Genomic DNA, 18561 nt, shown 5'->3' with positions numbered 1-18561 from the left:
CCACAAAAGGCAGCTTAAGTTTGATCTCATCTGCACAGACAGGAAACCTGGGACACAGAACTAAGTTAAATCACCTCATACTGTGAGGCCCAGTATGGCAGCCACGGTCACACACGGCTACCTAGACCTAAACTAATTAAAATTAAATACAATTAAAAATGCAGTCACACCGGCCACACTCCAAGTGTTGAAGGGCCCCACGTGGCCAGTGGCTGCCATAGCGGACAGTGCTGCTCTGGAAGGGGCGCTGCTGGGGCGTGGTCCCCGGCCTTCCAGACTCCAGAGACCACGCTCCTCCACCACTGAGCCACGTGGCCTTCTTCAGAGTGTGGAAAGCCTAGGTAAATATACACGAGTTACTGGATTTAAAATTCCTAAACTTAAACATCCACTATCAATTCCTAAATGCACCACATAAATTCAAAATGTTAACATAAAGAAGAATAGATTACCTAAACACGCAATACAAAATGGAACTACAACATGTTTAAAATGTGTGTATATAAATAAATATATATACATATATGTAAATATACATATTAAGATTGTTGTGTTTGGTAAATCCTGTCATGATAAATGAGACCACAAATTTTGTTAACAACTTTAATAGTTTTAGCGTTAGAACGTATGATACACACACGTAGGTACAATGAGCTTCTCTAACAAGTCAAACTCAGCATCTTTGAATGGAGACATAAGTGCAACTTGATAAAATAAGAATTTCAATAGCACTATTTAATACACAATTTAAGCTTTATTCAATGCGCTAATAAGCAAATTCATGTATCAATTAATTTCTGAATTAATAAATCAGGCGAGAGGGAAAGCGAGGAACGAAAACACCCGTGGCCAGAAGCAAGAGCTCTGACAGCGCGCTCGGTCCACTCCGGACGGGACGGGAGAGAAGACAGCAGCCAGCCGGGCGGCCGCGCCCCCAGGGCCTGCCCCGGCGCCGGGCCGGTGCCCCTCCTGTCTCTCCTCCTCTCCAAGCAGGGGAAACACCGCAGACTATCTGACGCACACACACGGCCGGCTCCGGCGTCCCCACCCGCTCCCCTTGCAAAGGGCCAGGGCCCGCAGCGCCGTCCCGCCCGCGAGCTGAGCGCTCCGCAGCCGCCACGCAGCGAAGGCGGACGGGACAGACCCTCTCCAGCTCCAGCACCTCGCGCCGCGCGGCGGGCAATGCCAGCGTTTACCGGTGGTGGGATTTTCGGCCGCGCCGTGAGGCCGGCGGGATCTTAGGGTCCTACCGCCGGCCCGCCAGGGAATTCCCCATGTAGAGGTGTTTTTGACAGCGTGGCCTCTAAGCGCAGGTTAGCTTTCTCACCTGGTCCTAAAGTCTTCCCGAGACGACAGAAAAGCTGGCGACGCTAGGCTGCGGCAGCTCCCGTCAGCCCCCGTGCAGCACTTGCTGAGGATTGACGAGAGCGACGCTGGCTACGCAGAGACATCTTACAGGCGGCTCTACCGAAACGCCATCATCTACTAGCTTGAAAATATTATTTCCCTTCTGCTCTGCTTTATGGCTGAAGAGCGACCTGACCCTTCTCGGGTCCTCCTCAACTCTACCCAAAATCATCATAGCAAAACGCACACGTGGACCTCACCACACGGGAGCTCACACTCCCGGTGAGACAGGCAAGGGGAAGACCCAAGCAAGCAGGGGCTACCACCATTTGCTGCCATCTGTGTACTACCTCATCAAAGCCACCGTAAGCCTGGAAAGAAGGCCCTCGCACGCTCACTGTCAAGTGAGAAACTGTCCGTAAAGGGATGGGGAGCTCCAGCTCATGTGACAGACGGCGGCCGAAGGAGCCCACGGAGCCCGAAGAGGGAACTGGCTCCTGGGGTCAAGGAAGCTCTCTTAAGGGCATGGACTGTGCAACACAGTCAAGGGAGGTAGGGAATTACAGGCTGCGGAAACGGCTCAGCCTGAGTCGAGAGAGCAGAGAAATTACACGGAGCTGGGTAGACTTCATCCTGTAGGCCAGTGATTTCTTTGGGGGGGACCCTTTTGAGAGTTTGATCACAAACTCCCCTCTATTAAAAAACGAACAAACTAGAAGTGTTGCATACAATTTCAGAAGGCTCCTGAGTTCCTAGAGACCCAGGAGTCCACTCTAGTTTAGGAACATCTACTATAGGCAGCAGAGTCAGTCAGGTATTAATTACTTTTCCGTTTTAGAAAGTGCACTGCATCTGTGTTTCAGATCTACTGCAACAGACCAGGCACTCAGAAGGCTGGAAAAAACATCACCTTGTCAACAGGGTGTAGCGCCCAACTGCGATTTCCCAGACTCCTTCCTCTCTGGTCTGGTAGGAAAGAAGCAGATCTGAACAGAAAGCTGAAAGGGTATGCAGGAGGGAGGAAAGCAGGAAAGGCTTCCTGGAATAGGAGGTACAACCTGCTGCAGCGCATGCTTCTTCAACACAAACGAGCTCACACGTTCAGCATACGCGGTAATGACGTGGAGATAACGAAGGTGTGGTGGTTTACAATACGTGTTCGTGTTCTGAAGTGACAGGAAGGCACAAGCTTCCACACACTAAAGGCACACCGTAGCAGCTCATAAAGACTTTAAGCAAAAAGCTTGGAATAGAGTACCTTCTTCCTATGTAAGACAATGAGATGATGGTACAGTGTCTTCAAGTAATCTGGGGGGCTGTGGATGCAGATGTAAAAATGCTTAGACGTTTTCCCTGAATTGAAACAACAGACTAATGAAGGCTATACCCAGGTTCAGATTTTTTAATTTTAATAAAAATGACATCTATATGCAAATAAAATGATAATCCATAAGCAAGTGGTCTTCCAGGGCCTGAATGTCAAAGGAGGACGATGAACCCTAGGGTTTAAGGCTGTGAAGGACTGGCTGACTGTTATGCCAGCTGCAAACCCCAGTAGAGGTTTAGCTGTCCCAGAAATTTTATTAGGATTGGTATTGTTTCTGCTGGTAAGCTGGTTGCACAGGCTTTGAGTGGCATGCCCCAACGCTATTTTTCCCACAAGCCCTGCTGTTTCGCAAAACATTAGGTGTTTTCAGATGTTATAGTAGAAAAACCCAGTACTTGACCTCTCAGACCCTTGAGAAGATCCCAGGAGACCTCAAGGACCCCAGAGCACATGTGGCAAGCAGCTGGCATAAACAATTACAAACTCAGATGAACAGAGCACAGCAGCTGCACAAGGTGTTAGGGGGCACCCAGCCCAGACACGGTGGGGGCAAGGGAGGGGATGGAAGGCCCGCAAGAGTTGCCTAAAGAAGGCCTGGGAAGCAGAGACAGCAGAAAGCAGGAAAGGCATCTCGGGATGCAGAAGGGACAGGGGCAATCCACCCGCTCAAACACTGCAAACAGCACCGCAGAGGTGAGCCCGGGGGCAGAAAGCAGTGCTCCGGAGGCCAGAAGGACCAAGGGGCCTGGCAAGCTCGCAGGCCACAGCACACGGAGACCGGACCTCCTCCTGCAGACGGGGCAAGCCAGGGAAGGGCTTCAGACAGTGAGAGGCGCGCTGAATGACTGAAACAGGATGTTAAGGGAAAACCAAAACCGTAAGAGAAAGGGATTGTTAGGATTGGAATACATGATTTGGTCTGTGGAAGGCAATATTCACATAGTCGTAACAGAAAACATGATTGCTGACTTAATTTGAATAGTCATTTAACCACACTGGGAGGATGAGAGGGAGGTAAAGGGGGCATGGGAGCTAACCCTTCATCTGTAGCAGAACGTAAAAGCTATCTTTTTAAGTTCCCTCTGGAGTGTGAGCCTCCTGGGCGGGGGGGACAGGTGAAGCCAGGAACTGCTATGCTTTGTCTCCAAGGCTCGTAGTATCACTTAACTTTCTAAACTGTGTATTTGCATTATTTGAACAAAACTGACAAGGTAAAAATAAAGACAGCTGTATATATTTATTTAGACCAGATGAAGTACAATAAAGACACATGGAGAACCGTTTCCTAAGGAATAAAAATACATTTAACAAATAAAACAAGTCTACAGCAGAAAAACCACAGAACAAAAAAGAGATCATAATATAAATAATAATTTACACTACAGAGCTTCAAAGATGTCATTTTATCATATACATTGTTCTGAAAAACTGAGTGAAAAATGAATCACAGAGTACATATAAATTCTATGTATAATTATAAATTACATTTTATAATATTAATTTGATTATAAAAGTAGTATATGCATTTGCAGAAAACCTGAAAACCAAGTAAAATAAATAAAAATTATTGATAAGCCTAACCTTTGAAGAGTCAGTTATTATTTACTTTCTAAGCATCAATATTCTTATTTTTTTAACACAATGTTGGTATTATGCCTGTATATATTATTTCAGACTTTCACTTAATATGTCTTAAGCATTTATTCGTGCCATCAAAAATTCTTCTAAAATCCAGGGGCATGATATTCCATCAGACAGATGCACCAAGTAACCAATCCCCTGACTACTGGACCATGAGATTTTAAATTGATTATAATCAATGTACATATGAGGAGTTCGCAAGTTAAATCTGCAGTGAATATTTTGATAATTCAACAATAATGTCCTAACTTGAAATACAGTTCATTTTTTATGAGTAAAGCAAACAGTATTAAAAAAGCCATTACAGCCTTAGGTCATGGAATGCGTTTGCCATTTGTTAATTCTGAGACAATTCCATCTCGATCATGGAAAGGCGCCAAACACAAGCCAAGAGACCAAGGTCTAGCCTCGATCCCACTGACAGCTTTGCTGTATGGCTCTGGGCAACCCTCCGGACCGTCACTTCCTCACCTGTGAAATGCAGAGTCTAAGTCTCTGATTCCTAAGGTTCCCCAGGGCTCTGATTTCTCTGCTATTTTGGCATCAGTTAAACCTGCACTGAATACAACTGAGTTTTAGTTATCTAGGAATAAGTGTCTGAGCCTCAGCATTTCAATCACAATTTTTTCTGCCCCACTCCTGCCATTTTCTGTAACATAGAAGGAAAAAAAAAAATTTAGGGGTGTTCAAGTCCTGCATTAAACAATAAAAGCAAAATAAGGATTCTGAGAAAAAGAAGAAAGGGTAAAGGTAGAACAGGACAAAGTGTCAGAATCAAGGACTGAACAGCTTGAGCAGTTATGTCCCAGAAGGAAGCTGTCGCACTTACTCCTAAGAACAGTTCTCACTCCTCGAGGGTGGAGGAGCAAAGGGCACATTCACATAAGCTCGCCTGACACGATCTCCAAGCGCTCCAAAAGCTGCTTGCCATGCTTTCAAAATTAGGTCTGTGACTTTAATGTACCTGGTTGTGGGAAAGAACTACTGGCAGCCCCATTCCATACCATGGTGTCTTTCAGGCAGCTTAGGGATGCTTTCTGGAAGGTTAAAGCCAAGTCAAAGGAGGCAGGAAGCAAGCCGGTGGCAGACAGACGCCACAGGGTGGGAAGAGAACAGGCTGGAGGCTGACCCCTCCCGGTCTTCCCGGCGCCGGTGGCCAGCGGTCGCTCCTTGTGCTCCTGTCGCCGCAGAGGTGGGGACACAGCTCACCCAGCTCTGGGGGAGGGAGACTGGTGACCCAAACAAAGGAGAACACACTACTGGAGGGCACGAACATAGGCTCTTTCTTCCTCAAGCCCTCAAGGATCTTGCCGTGGGAGTCATGGACCAAGGCCGCTCTGAGTACAGAGAGAACTGCATGGGAACCTTTCTCAATGATGACAGACAAACACGAGGAAACACAGAGACTTATGAAAGGAAGAAAAAGAAAAAATAGGGTGAGCCAAGGTTCGCTTCTCCATGCCAAAAGCTGCTGAGAACATCTCATTAACTCTACATCCAAGGATAATGCAAAGCTTGCCCTTCTTTCAGTACTAATAACACACACATGCAATTCTCTATGTACCTCTACCTACCAGGCACTGGAGTCTGTTTCTTCAGCATCCCTACAAAGCAGCACTAACAAAGTCTGAACAAAGTTCAAAGACCACGAGACAAGCTCACAGCCGGCAGGGGTGAGCCACCACGCAAATCCGGTCTGTCAAGCCGTGGACCCTCCTGAAACGCAACAGTTGGCCCAGAGGCTCCTGACCTCTCACTCAGAAGAACCTTTCATTCTCTTAGCTGAAAAGATGTTCAGTTCAGATCTCCTTCCCTCTCCTCAACCTCTCATTTCCTTTTTTTCCTCCCTTTTGTACTCTTGGTTCCAAAGAAAGAATGGATGAGAACAGCAGTCCCCAACCTTGTGGGCACCAGGGACCAGTTTCGTGGAAGACAATTTTCCCACGGACCGGGGGCTGGGGCGCGAGCGATGGGGAGCGGCAGATGAAGCCTGGCTCGCTCGCCCGCCTCCCACCTCCTGCTGCGCGGCCCGGCTCCTAGGGCCGCGGACCGGTACTGGTCTGCGGCCCGGGGGTTGGGGACCCCTGGATTAGACGGAAATGAAGCATCTGATGTCATTTACTGACTGTACAGCCTCGGGCGAACTGTTTAACCTGTGATCTTCAGTTTCCCTATCTATAAAATGGGAAAAATAATTACCACATCACCAATTTGTGAAGAGTCAAGAGTATGCTATATACAAAGGTCCTGGTAACACACAAATCCAGTAAACACTTCACTTTCTCTCACTTCTATGACACAACGCACATTCCCAACTTTCATTTTTCAATCTAGAAGACCAAAGAGGGAACACAAAGAAGGACCAGTTCTGGAATCTGGCGCAGTTATCACCTAGGGAGTGGCCTCCGTGAGACACGGTTCTAGAGGGAGAGTGTGAACCCTGAAGCTGGAGCGCCAGGAAGAAAGGCAAACTGATAAGCCACTGTCTCCTCCCCAGCCCTTCAGTTCACTACCACAGACAGTCTGAAGAAACGAAAGAAAATCTGTTCAAGCGTCCACACTAGATACTCTTGACATTCGGCAAGTGCTAAGATGCCTATATTCACAGATGCGGACTTCTCAGTTACCTTCTCAACCCCACGACTCCAGAGCTGCTCCCGCTGCCTTTCCCCACAGTGCCCCTCATTCTTCTAATTCCCCCCTCCTCCCCACCACCTGGGACAGTGGACAACAGCATGAACTCACAGACGGACAGAGAAGCAGTAGGTGGCGGCTCGCTGAAGAGTTCAAGGTACAGGACATGAGGGGATAAAGAAATACATTTTTTTAAAAGAAGAGATATGAAGCAACTCAATCTGAAATCTTATTATTTTGAAAATTACAGAACTTCATATAGCTCCAGGAGTCTCTCCTCCTCTCCTCTTACTCAAAGATCTGAATCTAGGGCCTTGTCAAACCTCTCCCACTGCCGCGCAAGCACGTGGTCACTGAGCACAGCCCTAATCGTGGACCACAAACACCCTCACTATACACGTGCGTCTGTGACCTAAGAAAACCAATCCTCGGGGAATAACCTCATCAGGTCTGAGGATATTTACTTAACATCTTTCAATTTTTCAGGAAGTATTAAGAAGTGCTGTACTACAATCCTTAACACTTAACAACAGTCCTCACAGGAGCCCCAGCCTGCAAGTTGCTTACCTCCTCTAACTCGGGGAAAGTCTGAACCAGAACACTGGAATGGCAGCTGTGCTGTCCGCTTTCAGTCCGTTAAGTGACAATGTTCTTAGGACGTAATGAGATCGATGCGGAAGCATGAGAGAAAAGCATACATATTTTCAGCTCCTCTTGGGTCATGCTTTCAAAGTGGGGCTTATTTGAAAAATTATGAATTCACACAGGACAATATTCAAATAAAAATAAAAGAATACTCCGAAGCAAAACTACACGGTTTGGAAACTACTCATCAGTTCCGATGATTTGTATCTGTTCCCTTCCACTAATTTGTTCCAATATTTCCTTATAAAATAAACCAGAAGATGAGCTCACGCCAAAGACGTTCTTTCTGTATATTAACATATACTGTGTAACGCAAAGCCTGGCCTTGTGTCACACAGGATGATTCTGAGCAAGTGCTTATCTTTTCTGGTTTTGGTTTTTTCAACTGGGAGACAGTCATTACATCAAATTATTTTGATGGCACCTTTAAAAACGTTCAGAAAGTCTAAGTAAGCACTTTACCAAGCAAAGATAAAGAATGTAAGTAGGTTAACTACAGTTTTCCAGTATCATAAAATGGCATCTCTTTTTTTTTTAACGTCTTTATTGGAGTATAATTGCTCTACAATGGTGTGTTAGTTTCTGCTTTATAACAAAGTGAATCAGCTATACGTATACATATATCCCCATGTCCCCTCCTTCTTGCATCTCCCTCCCACCCTCCCTATCCCACCCCTCTAGGTGGTCACAAAGCACCGAGCTGATCTCCCTGTGCTATGCGGCTGCTTCCCACTAGTATCTATTTTATATTTGGTAGTGTATATATGTCCACGCCACTCTCTCACTTCGTCCCAGCTTACCCTTCCCCCTCCCTGTGTCCTCAAGTCCATTCTCTACGTCTGCGTCTTTACTCCTGTCCTGCCCCTAGGTTCTTCAGAACCTTTTTTTTTTTTTTTAAGATTCCATATATATGTGTTAGCATACGGTATTTGTTTTTCTCTTTCTGACTTCACTCTGTATGACAGACTCTAGGTCCATCCACCTCACTACAAATAACTCAATTTCGTTTCTTTTTATGGCTGAGTAATATTCCATTGTATATATGTGCCACATCTTCTTTATCCATTCATCTGTCGATGGACACTTAGGTTGCTTCCATGTCCTGGCTATTGTAAACAGAGCTGCAATGAACATTCTGGTACATGACTCTTTGAATTATGGTTTTGTCAGGGTATATGCCCAGTAGTGGGATTGCTGGGTCATATGGTATTTCTATAAAATGGCATCTTTCTGAAGTCCATCATGGTCACTTTATCTACAGACAGACACTAGTAAAAGCTGCATAAAACAAAAACACCTTGTTATATTTCAGTACCAACTCACATAATATCATAATTACCTTAGGGTATTTCAGGACAGGTGCTATTACCTGCACCATACGAATGAAGAAAACCAACTAAGAGTGAATTGTTCTGGATTTCCTAAGTACAGAGATATTTCAGCCTTATTCATAGATCTTATGTCATGCACTACTACTAATATTCACATTATCAGAAATAAAATGACTAGAAATGCAGGTCTGAGACCCTTGAGAAATGCAAACACACACGCACACCACATTGATACTATAGCTTTATTTCATTTATGGGGACAAATGGTTCTATCCTTATTTTTACTCACAACCCAGAGAAAGTTTAAGAAGTTCTGAGAAACGAACTGTCGTCCTAAGATGACCATAACAATGCTATGGGCTCTGAAGTAAGTGCTAAGAGCTTCACCTTAAGTTCAAATGATTAATTTGTCATCAGTGGTTCCTTTAGTTAATAAATCTCATTTTGAGAAAACTGTCCAAACTAAGCAATCAAAAATGCTTGCAAAAGCTTTTAAAACTATAGCTCAGTACCTCCCTCCAGGCTGCACTGAACACTTCTTCACCACGGATCCGGCAAGATGAGCACGACACAGGCACGCTGAGGAAAGAATGTCAAAGGATGGCTTCAGTGCACACAGTCTCTGCTCAAGGAAATCAGTCTCTTAAATAGTTAGCATATTTTCAGAAAAAATGTTTAAAAATTACTTTTAATTTGGCTAAAATGAATTCACAGAACTAAAGATCTCTAGTAATGTAAGAAACCGTTTCATTTTAAAATGAAATTAGACTGGTCTTCAAACTATAAACAGTAGTCAAACTGGGTTAGTAAAATCATGTTTATTAATAGCGTATTTAAAACACTACATGTTCCCTCAACAAAAAGTTACTCAAAGCAAATAGTACTACCTTACGTTTGGATATTTTAATTTTTAAGTGTTTTGTACAAAAAGACATTACTTGATGATGTCCTCATTTAATAAACAAAAACTGATAACCTAGTCTCAGGAACTCTGATAGGCACAGAGGTTACCGTGCTGAGTCACAACCCTCCACAATGTGAAATTCTGGTCAGAATTCAACAGGAGCCACATCAAGAGGAATATAATTTAATTTTACTTTACTCTTTGCTACCCTTACAAGGATCATCTGTAGAATGATCATTTGTAGAATGAGTATTAGTATATCAAATCGTAACTTCGCATCAAGTTGTATGTTCATTATGAGTCATATTCTAACAGAAAGTGCTCTTTTAAAATAAAAATAATACTTAAATAAAGGCTCATAGGATACTGTGTGGGTTCTGGGTCGGAACCCTAATTGTACAGCTTCCCAGCTATGCGGCCTCAGGAAACATAATCCATCTCTCCAGGCCTCAGCTACTACATGGTAAACCCAATATTAATAATAATAACTACCTCAGGATTAGTGAGAAATATATGGGATAATCTATGTAAACTGCCTGTGACAGTCCGTAACACACACCATGTGCTCAACAGCTGTTTTTATGATTTAATACAGACCTACTTAGTCCTCTCACAAAAGAACATGTTTCCATTTCAAGAAACATTCATCAAATGTATAGAAATCTAGCAATAAAATATAATAAAGACACATAAAATACTGTGGATGTTAGGTGGCAATTGCCAATGAGATCTCAATAACCCTATGGTGTTTCTGAGGGAAACCAAAGCATGGAAAGATTGGGGAAAGACTGTGAGGATATATCTTGTGAGCTGGATGGAACTGGAGGAATCAATGTGAACTCACGATACTAGTTTAAAATACATATATATAAAATACATATGTGTCTGTGTATACATATAGACATATATATACACACACACATATAAAAATAAGAAGCTATAGAAAACACATATACACACACAGTCTTCCGTGTTTAAGAAGGCCTAGAAGATTGATAACGACTGCTTTTCACTCTTGTTGGAAAAGGTGCAGAAGATGTTGTGCATTTCTACCTCCCACTCCACTCTCCTATCTGAGCACACGGATCTCCCCACCCGCACACTGAGGACCCTGAGGTGTCCACTCCCCCAGTGTCAGTGGGGACTCTGGCATCTCGGCTGCAGGTTCTCGGCCGCCAGCTCTCACCACCATCCTGGGCACCTTCAACAACTGCTCAAGCACCAAAACTCCAACAACGGCAACTGTCTCATCTCTGAGGACCTGCCCACCCACTGCCCCCCGGAATCCTTATTTCACTCTCCAAGCACATCTTACATCTAACTTGCTGATCCTTCTACCACTACACTTAATCTTCAGTGTCCCCAGTCCTTGAGCTAACTTTTTCTACAAAAGGTCAGAGAGCAAGTATTTTAGGATTTGCAAGCCATAGTTTCCACCACAACTTCTGAACTGTGTGCTTCTAGAGCAAAAGCAGTTACAAACAACTTATAAATCAAACAGTGTGGCTGTGTCCCAGAACTTTTATTTATGGACCCTTGAAACCTGAATTACATAGAATTTTCACATCATGCGACAGTACTCTTCTTTTAGTATTTTTCCAACCATCTGAAAACGTAAACACCCTTCTTAGCTTGTAGGCTACACAGAAACAGACAGCGGGCCCAGCTGAACCCATGGGCCACAATCTGCTAACACCTACCAGTACCACTTTCCTCCCAAACCAGACAGGTCCCACGAACAAGGCTTCACCGCCCTTACTCTGCCCCGCCTTCCGTTCCTCTCAGCTCCGCACCCTAACTTTCCGCCTCACTCGGCTTGCGGACTCCTGGCCTTGGACGGTCCAGTCATGTCTCGGCAGGCTCCCACAGAGCAAGAGGGTCACGGCACCTGGCTCACTCAGCGGCCGCCCTGGGCACTTTGCAGAAGGCAGCCTCTGGTGAAACACCTCTCTAACATTTTTGCCTCATACCCCAGAGAGCAGATTTCTGGAAAATTCCATCAAGGAGGCACCAGAGCAACTTCCCTGCCATCCAATGAGCCACACACCCTCTCAACAAGGCCTGGATCTCAGCCCCAGGTGGGCCTCCTCCTTGAGTGCTCAACCACAGCCCCAGGAGTAGTGGCCGCTCCTTGTATCATTTCTATATTCTTTAGGGCTCTCTTTACTTACTAGCCAATCCCATTATAGCTAACAATTCTTCACATTAAACTTTCCCTGTTCAAATTACCGTGTGGTTTTCCTTTCCTGTATAAACTAGACTCATACAAACCTGAAAACCAGAAAGACTACATTCACGTCCATCAGAGAACGAAAGACAGTTAGGCAGTAAAATGAACTGAGGAGACACGAGACCCTGACACTATGCCAGCCAAAACACCCACGGTCCCATGGATCTGACGCAAGTTGCTATATCCTGCAACGACCCCCCCTTTTTTAAAAACTTCTAAGTATGTGACTGTGTTTTATCTTAGTTTCTTGGCAAGATGTGAAACACTTGTCACCAGCTTTTCTGTGCTGTGAGAGCTGTCCACCATGATCACAGAGGGAAGTCAGACGGCCAACAGCAACCAGGAGTCTGAGGGCAGCAGGCGCCAATTCCGCCGTCTTAAAGCTCTTGCTCAGGGGGGCTTCCCTGGCGGCGCCATGGCTAAGAATCCGCCTGCCAATGCAGGGGACACGGGTTCGAGCCCTGGTCCGGGAAGATCCCACAGGCCGTGGAGCAACGAAGCCCGTGAGCCACAACTACTGAGCCTGCGCTCTAGAGCCCGCGACCCACAACTACCGAGCCCACGCACCACAACTACTGAAGCCCGCACGCGTAGAGCCCGTGCTCCACAACAAGAGAAGCCCCCACTTGCCGCAACTAGAGAAAGCCCACGCGCAGCAACGAAGACCCAACACAGCCAAAAATAAATAAATAAATTAATTAAAGTTCCTTCTCAGGAGCTCCATCACCGGGTCACACTCTTGGACAGAAGGATGCTTGGTAGCCTCAGCTACCGGAGTCAGCTTAAACATGGGCTTGTTAAGCGAAACACAGCATCTTTCTGGTTCCCTTGTTTCCCCTGTAGAGGCTTCAACAACTATTAGCACACCTGGAGAAGGACAGAATAAAACCAATGAAAAACTCATTAAATTTCACATAGGCATGGTAGGCAGGCTAAAAATAGAGACCCACAAAGGAATGAAGGAACAGGGAAACAGCAAAGCCAAATTCTTGAAACAAATGCCAGAGATAAGCAATAGTAAAGGTTACTTTTTCTTGCCAGTGGCATTTCAAATTGAAAGAAGACCATCAAAAAACATTTATTGGAAAAAGCAGTCCCAGAGTTGTAGGAACACAGAAAGAAAACTAAATATACAAACAGGCCCTAAAGAATTCAATGGATTTGTTGTATTACTCATTTAGCAGAAAATAATTTTGGAAGAAAGCAACAGTAAAAAAACGCTAAATAAGCCATATAAACGTTGCTGCTGCCCTAAAAATGTGATACACTGAACACCAGAGAAGAGCAGGAATAGCCAGAAAGACATCTGTATGTTTCTACAGAGCATTTAGTTTTATTTTAATGTGTGTTGTGTGGGGAGGTATATGTGTTCTGGAAAAACAAAAATATTTTCAAAAATAATAATTTACCTTATCCAACTACCTTAATGTCATTTTTCCATTTTTTACAGCAGGGGAGCCTAGGGTAGAAATTTATTTATGTCTATTTACAGTGAATGCAGAGGGATAGTCTTTCTTTCCTACTGAGAACGAAGAGTATATACAACTTCTTCAAATACAAGACTCTTTCCCCCAAACTGGAAGGATTCCACGTAGCAAATTCACAAGGACCCCAGCTTCTGTCTGCCAGAAAAGCGACTTAAATAGCTGTTAATTTTGTCCATGTCTTCCTCCAGCGTACTGCCTCAGGATTTTGAGGGCAGGTATGTATTTCTCCTTTCTCCTGCTCTGCTGATTCAAAACCACCCTCCTCTTCAGTACAAATTTTCCAGTGCATTTAATAAATTACTAGGTTAATTTCACAGGGCCGGGGGTCCCCACCATCACTGCAAATACAGTACATCCAAAGCCTTCTACACAGCCCCCCACCTTGCAGTGTAGCTACTCTCTTCCATTACTCCCACTGCTCTCACTGAAAATTCCATTCTATCACCATCCCTATCAATTTTAGCTAGATTACTACAACTAACTTCAAAATCTTCAAGTATGAAGATGGTCTTCATACCTGTGGTTCTCCCAACTTCAACAGCATCTGTACACCATTTTGATTCACCTACCCAATATAAAGAAAGGACGAAGCTCCAAAAACTCAGAGGTGTGTCCAGGATGCTGCAAAAATGAGAGAAAATCCCACCTGGCAGGGCTCAAGACCACCCCCATTTAAAAACAGCAGTAGAAAAAAACTAAAAAAGAAAAACAGCAGTAGGACTTCCCTGGTGGCGCAGTGGCTAAGAATCCGCCTGCCAATGCAGTGGACACGGGTTCGAGCCCTGGTCCGGGAAGGTCCCACATGCTGTGGAGCAAATAAGCCCATGCGTCACAACTACTGAGCCTGCGCTCTAGAGCCCACGAGTCACAACTACTGAGCCTGCACTCCAGAGTCCGCGGGCCACAGCTACTGAGCCCGCGGGCCACAACTACTGAAGCCCGCGTGCCTAGAGCCTGCGCACCACAACAAAGAGTAGCCCCCGCTCTCTGCAACTGGAGAAAGCCCAAGCGCAGCAACGAAGCCATAAATAAATAAAAAGAACACTAATATAAATGCTCTAAACCAAGCCTTTAAAAAAAATTTTTTAAATAAAAATAAACACAGCAGTACTAGTGTTTTCTCAGCTTTGTAAATGTCACCTAAATATTCTGTTGGGGGAGGGGTTGCTTAGCAATCATTTCACTACGGAATCAAATGATCACAATGTATTGTTACCCGCATACATTTTCCATCACTGCCTTAACAAACTACCGCAAATGAAACTGCCTAAAACCACACAGGTTCATTATGTTACAGTCCTGGAGGTCAGAGTCTACCACAGGTCTCACTGGGCTAAGATCAGGGTGCAGGCAGGGCTGCATTCCCTTCTGGAGGTTCTAAGGGGGTCACTCTTGCATTTTCAGGAGTCCCGTGTCCGTCTGCTTTCTGTGGCTTATGCCCCTTTCCTCCGTCTTCACAGCCGCATCAGGCCGAGTCCTCGCTCTGCCTCTTTCGTCCACTTTCAAGGAGCCCTGCGATCACACTGGGCCCATCAGGGTAACACAGGACACTCTCCCTATCAAAGTCAGCTAATCAGCAACCTTAATTCCCCTGAGCCATACAGGGTAACATACTGACAGGGTCCAGGAATTAAAGCAGGAACACCCTGGGGAAGGGGGCATTATCTGTCTACCACACTGCCCAAAGTCTACAGCCAAATGCTGCTCCACAGGGAATTATATCTGTACACTTGGGGACTGAATCCATTCTACTCACCTAAGATACAGGAAACAAAATAAGAGATCACAAGGATAATCAGCGGCAAGAGATACGCTCATATTCCTTGACAGAACATGGAATTCATTTTCTCTTACAGATAAGGCACGGTCACATTAAGACAACCCGAAGTCCCCTGAAACAACAATAACTATACCGCAGACTATACAAGGACTTTAAAGATGACCCTGCAATTCAATCTGAAGTACTAACTGGAAACTGCAACAAATAAAACCATCAATTTTTTGGTTTGGTTATTCTCAAGGCATGTAACCATTTTTTCTTATAAATGAAAATGTATGCCCAGTCCTAACCCTTGAGCAGTATCACAAAAAAAACTTGAGCATTCCTAATATGCTACACCATTGGGAGAAATTGTGCCTAAGCTTAAAACCACTTAGGGCTCAAATCTGCTCAATTCCTGCCCTTACTTTTAGGAGAGTGGGAAGCCACTGCACAGATTCATTCTGAGGGCTGACAAAAATTCAGTTCAGCGTTGAGTCAAGACCCTGTACGTGAGAGTTGGCACCTTTTCTCAGCTGTTGGTACTTGTCAGGATTTTTGCAGCAGATTCAAACTTGCTCAAACTTTAATGTAGTATGACTCCAGGTCAGCCTCAAGAGGGAGCACCCTTGTAAAACCAGACTGCCCTCCAGGTGGTGCTTTGCGTGTTATCACTAAAAACGACCGGAGGACAAGCGAGCCGAATGCGGCTCCCCAGCGCCCGCGTCCCGGCTCCCCGGCTACTCCTGACCCCCCCACACCCGACCAATACTGACGTGAGGTTGCTCCCAAGGCTGGCCTCTCGTTTAAATGGACACTACCGCTGTGCAAGTCCCTCGCTCTGCCGAGTGACGACTCATCTCATGATCTTTGAAAAGCAGTGTGCGACTCATAAAGCATTACTACCTTTATCATTAGTGCAACTGTCATTAGTTGAGCATTTACTGCATATAAAGCTTTGCCATTTTAATTCATTTAATCTTAACAAAACTCCATGTAACAGTATTACTTCCAAGGAAAGGGATTACCTAACTTCCTTAGGAGGCAGAATGGGCTTTGAGTTCTAGGTCTATTCTCACACCAAGCCCTTTGGCCTTAAAGACTGCAGATCATTTCATAGGAAAGAAAGCAGATTCAGCAGATTCAGGAAGAGGAACTAACTCTGAATCTCAGTTCATGCATCTATAAAATGAGACTAATGATACTCACCAGACAAGATACTCTTCGACAAGGCTGTTGTAAAGATTAAATAAAGGGAAAGTTATACCAAAGTGTGAAAATGTTAAAGCACCAAGATATTAGCATCTCGTACTGCACCGTTCCAGGGAGCATCAGTCACACACAGTGTGAGACTTCCCGAGGCAGCGCAGGGAACGGCAATCACTCTGTGTCTGTGTGAATGGGGCCTCCTGGAGCCGTGCACCGCAGATGTCCGTGCGCACGTGCATATGCAGGTGTGGTCCCAAACACATACAGGATGTACTATCTAGGCACAATAAAACCAGCGATTACTAAACAGCGACAATTGAACAAGTTCTTAACAAGAAACAGAAAGCTTACAAAAAGCTTTTTTGCCATAAACAATAAGGTGGCTCAACTAGTTTAAGACCATGGTGATCTCTCCCTTTCCTTCAGAATCAAACCAATTTCAGGAACAGTTACAATACAGATATTTATATAAAACACTGCAGAAAAGCCTAAATCTTTCTTTTGCCACTTCTAATTTCTCTGGTTCATAAAAGAATAAAGGTTCAAAATTACTCTATTTGCAGGAAAAAAGTCAAGTCCATTAAACCATTAAAATGGTTTAGAAGTATTTGAAGTAATTCTTTCACAATGGTATTTACAATACATGTTAAATCACTACAGACCACTGCCAGGCTTTTTCTTAAAACTAAAACTGTAGTAACTACCTTCATGTGTTCCAAAATCTTCTCTTATATTTGAGTATCAAGATGACCATGAATTTAAAAATCCACTCTAGTCATCAAGAGACTACAATGCAGGGGGCTTCCCTGGTGGCGCAGTGGTTGAGAATCTGCCTGCCAATGCAGGGGACAAGGGTTCAAGCCCTGGTCCGGGAAGATCCCACATGCCACGGAGCAACTAAGCCCGTGTGCCACAACTACTGAGCCCATGTGCCACAACTACTGAAGCCAGCGCACCTAGAGCCCGTGCTCCGCAACCAGGGAAACCACCGTAATGAGAAGCCCGCAGCCCTGCAACGAAGAGTAGCCCCCGCTCGCCACAACTAAAGAAAAGCCCGCGTGCAGCAACGAAGACCTAATGCAGCCAAAAATTAATTAATTAATTTTAAAAAAGAGACTACAATGCAAACAGGAGACTAAGAGTACCAGGACTCACAGGAGTCACAGGGATAAAATACACCATCCTTCAAAATACTGTCAAACAAAGAAAGGTTCATTTTGTGTTTGTTTTTGAGCTATGGCATTTCTAAATATTTCTTTCTAATAAACTGAAGATCCAGTATTTTAAAGACAGATTACAAAAATACAATGATACACAATCAGAGTAAAAGCTCTGAATTATTAAACCAGGAACAGCAATACAGGTGGATACTAAGCCACCTACTGACACACGTGGGGCTCCCACCACCAACAGCTAAACCACTCAGCACTTGGCCGTTCATGTGCACAAATCACCTGACATGCTAAGTTGAGGCCCTACCACAGCCTTGGTTACCTGGCAAAGCATCCAGGTCAGAGAAAATTCAAGCACTCACATTTTCCATGCTTGTATCACCAAATGTATTTGCCTTATATGGCAGCAGGATTTATAAAGCTGGGCTTTTCTAGTTGGTGTTCTCATTAATACAGAAATCTCTCAGAATTAACTAGAGGACACACACCCCGGGTGATTACATTCCCCACAATCTGTTTCTTTTTTATCCATATTTTCTAGTCTTTCTACAAGGAATTCTTACTGCTATTATATGTGGCGGGATCTGGGGATGAACAAAGACAAATGACCTTTTTACCTATTATTTCTACGATGGCCAGGAAAGTGTGTATAAGTGACCAAAAGAGAATCATAGGTGTTCAGAAATGAGTCAGTGCAAACGAACCCTTGTTACAAAAACCTGAGCCATGTGGACCCAGGCAGCATATACAGTACGAGCATAAAGAGAAATGACATAGCTACCAAACACCTAAAAACTAATTTTTTGATGCCTATCAGAAAAACACTCAAATCCCATATTTAGGACAGAATGACTGAAAAATAACAAAGAAAAGGT

The 18561-nt window shown here is 44.5% G+C and overlaps 1 protein-coding gene and 1 long non-coding RNA gene across 11 annotated transcripts in view; one reads left to right on the top strand and one right to left on the bottom strand.

Moving 5' to 3' along the window:
- Positions 1-18561, top strand: part of LOC309614531 — a 267051-nt gene that overhangs the window by 88559 nt on the left and 159931 nt on the right. The gene's annotated exons all lie outside the window — the stretch shown is intronic.
- PCMTD1 (protein-L-isoaspartate (D-aspartate) O-methyltransferase domain containing 1) overlaps positions 1-18561 on the bottom strand; it is a 61852-nt gene that overhangs the window by 35604 nt on the left and 7687 nt on the right. For 2 of the 10 annotated variants that reach the window (XM_082363012.1, XM_082363010.1), the window contains exon 2: positions 9438-9504. The exons of 5 other annotated variants lie outside the window; for them this stretch is intronic. The gene's annotated coding sequence lies outside the window, so the exon portion shown is untranslated. Of the gene's footprint in view, positions 1-170; positions 310-4786; positions 4869-9437; positions 9505-18561 lie in introns of those variants that run through there. 3 more of the 10 variants (XM_082363013.1, XM_082363014.1, XM_082363015.1) reach the window with 3 other exon arrangements.

This window comes from Balaenoptera borealis, assembly GCF_965194805.1.
Source record: "Balaenoptera borealis genome assembly, chromosome: 17".
Classification (NCBI taxonomy): Eukaryota; Metazoa; Chordata; class Mammalia; order Artiodactyla; family Balaenopteridae; genus Balaenoptera; species Balaenoptera borealis.
This window is presented reverse-complemented; position numbering and strand designations above follow the sequence as displayed.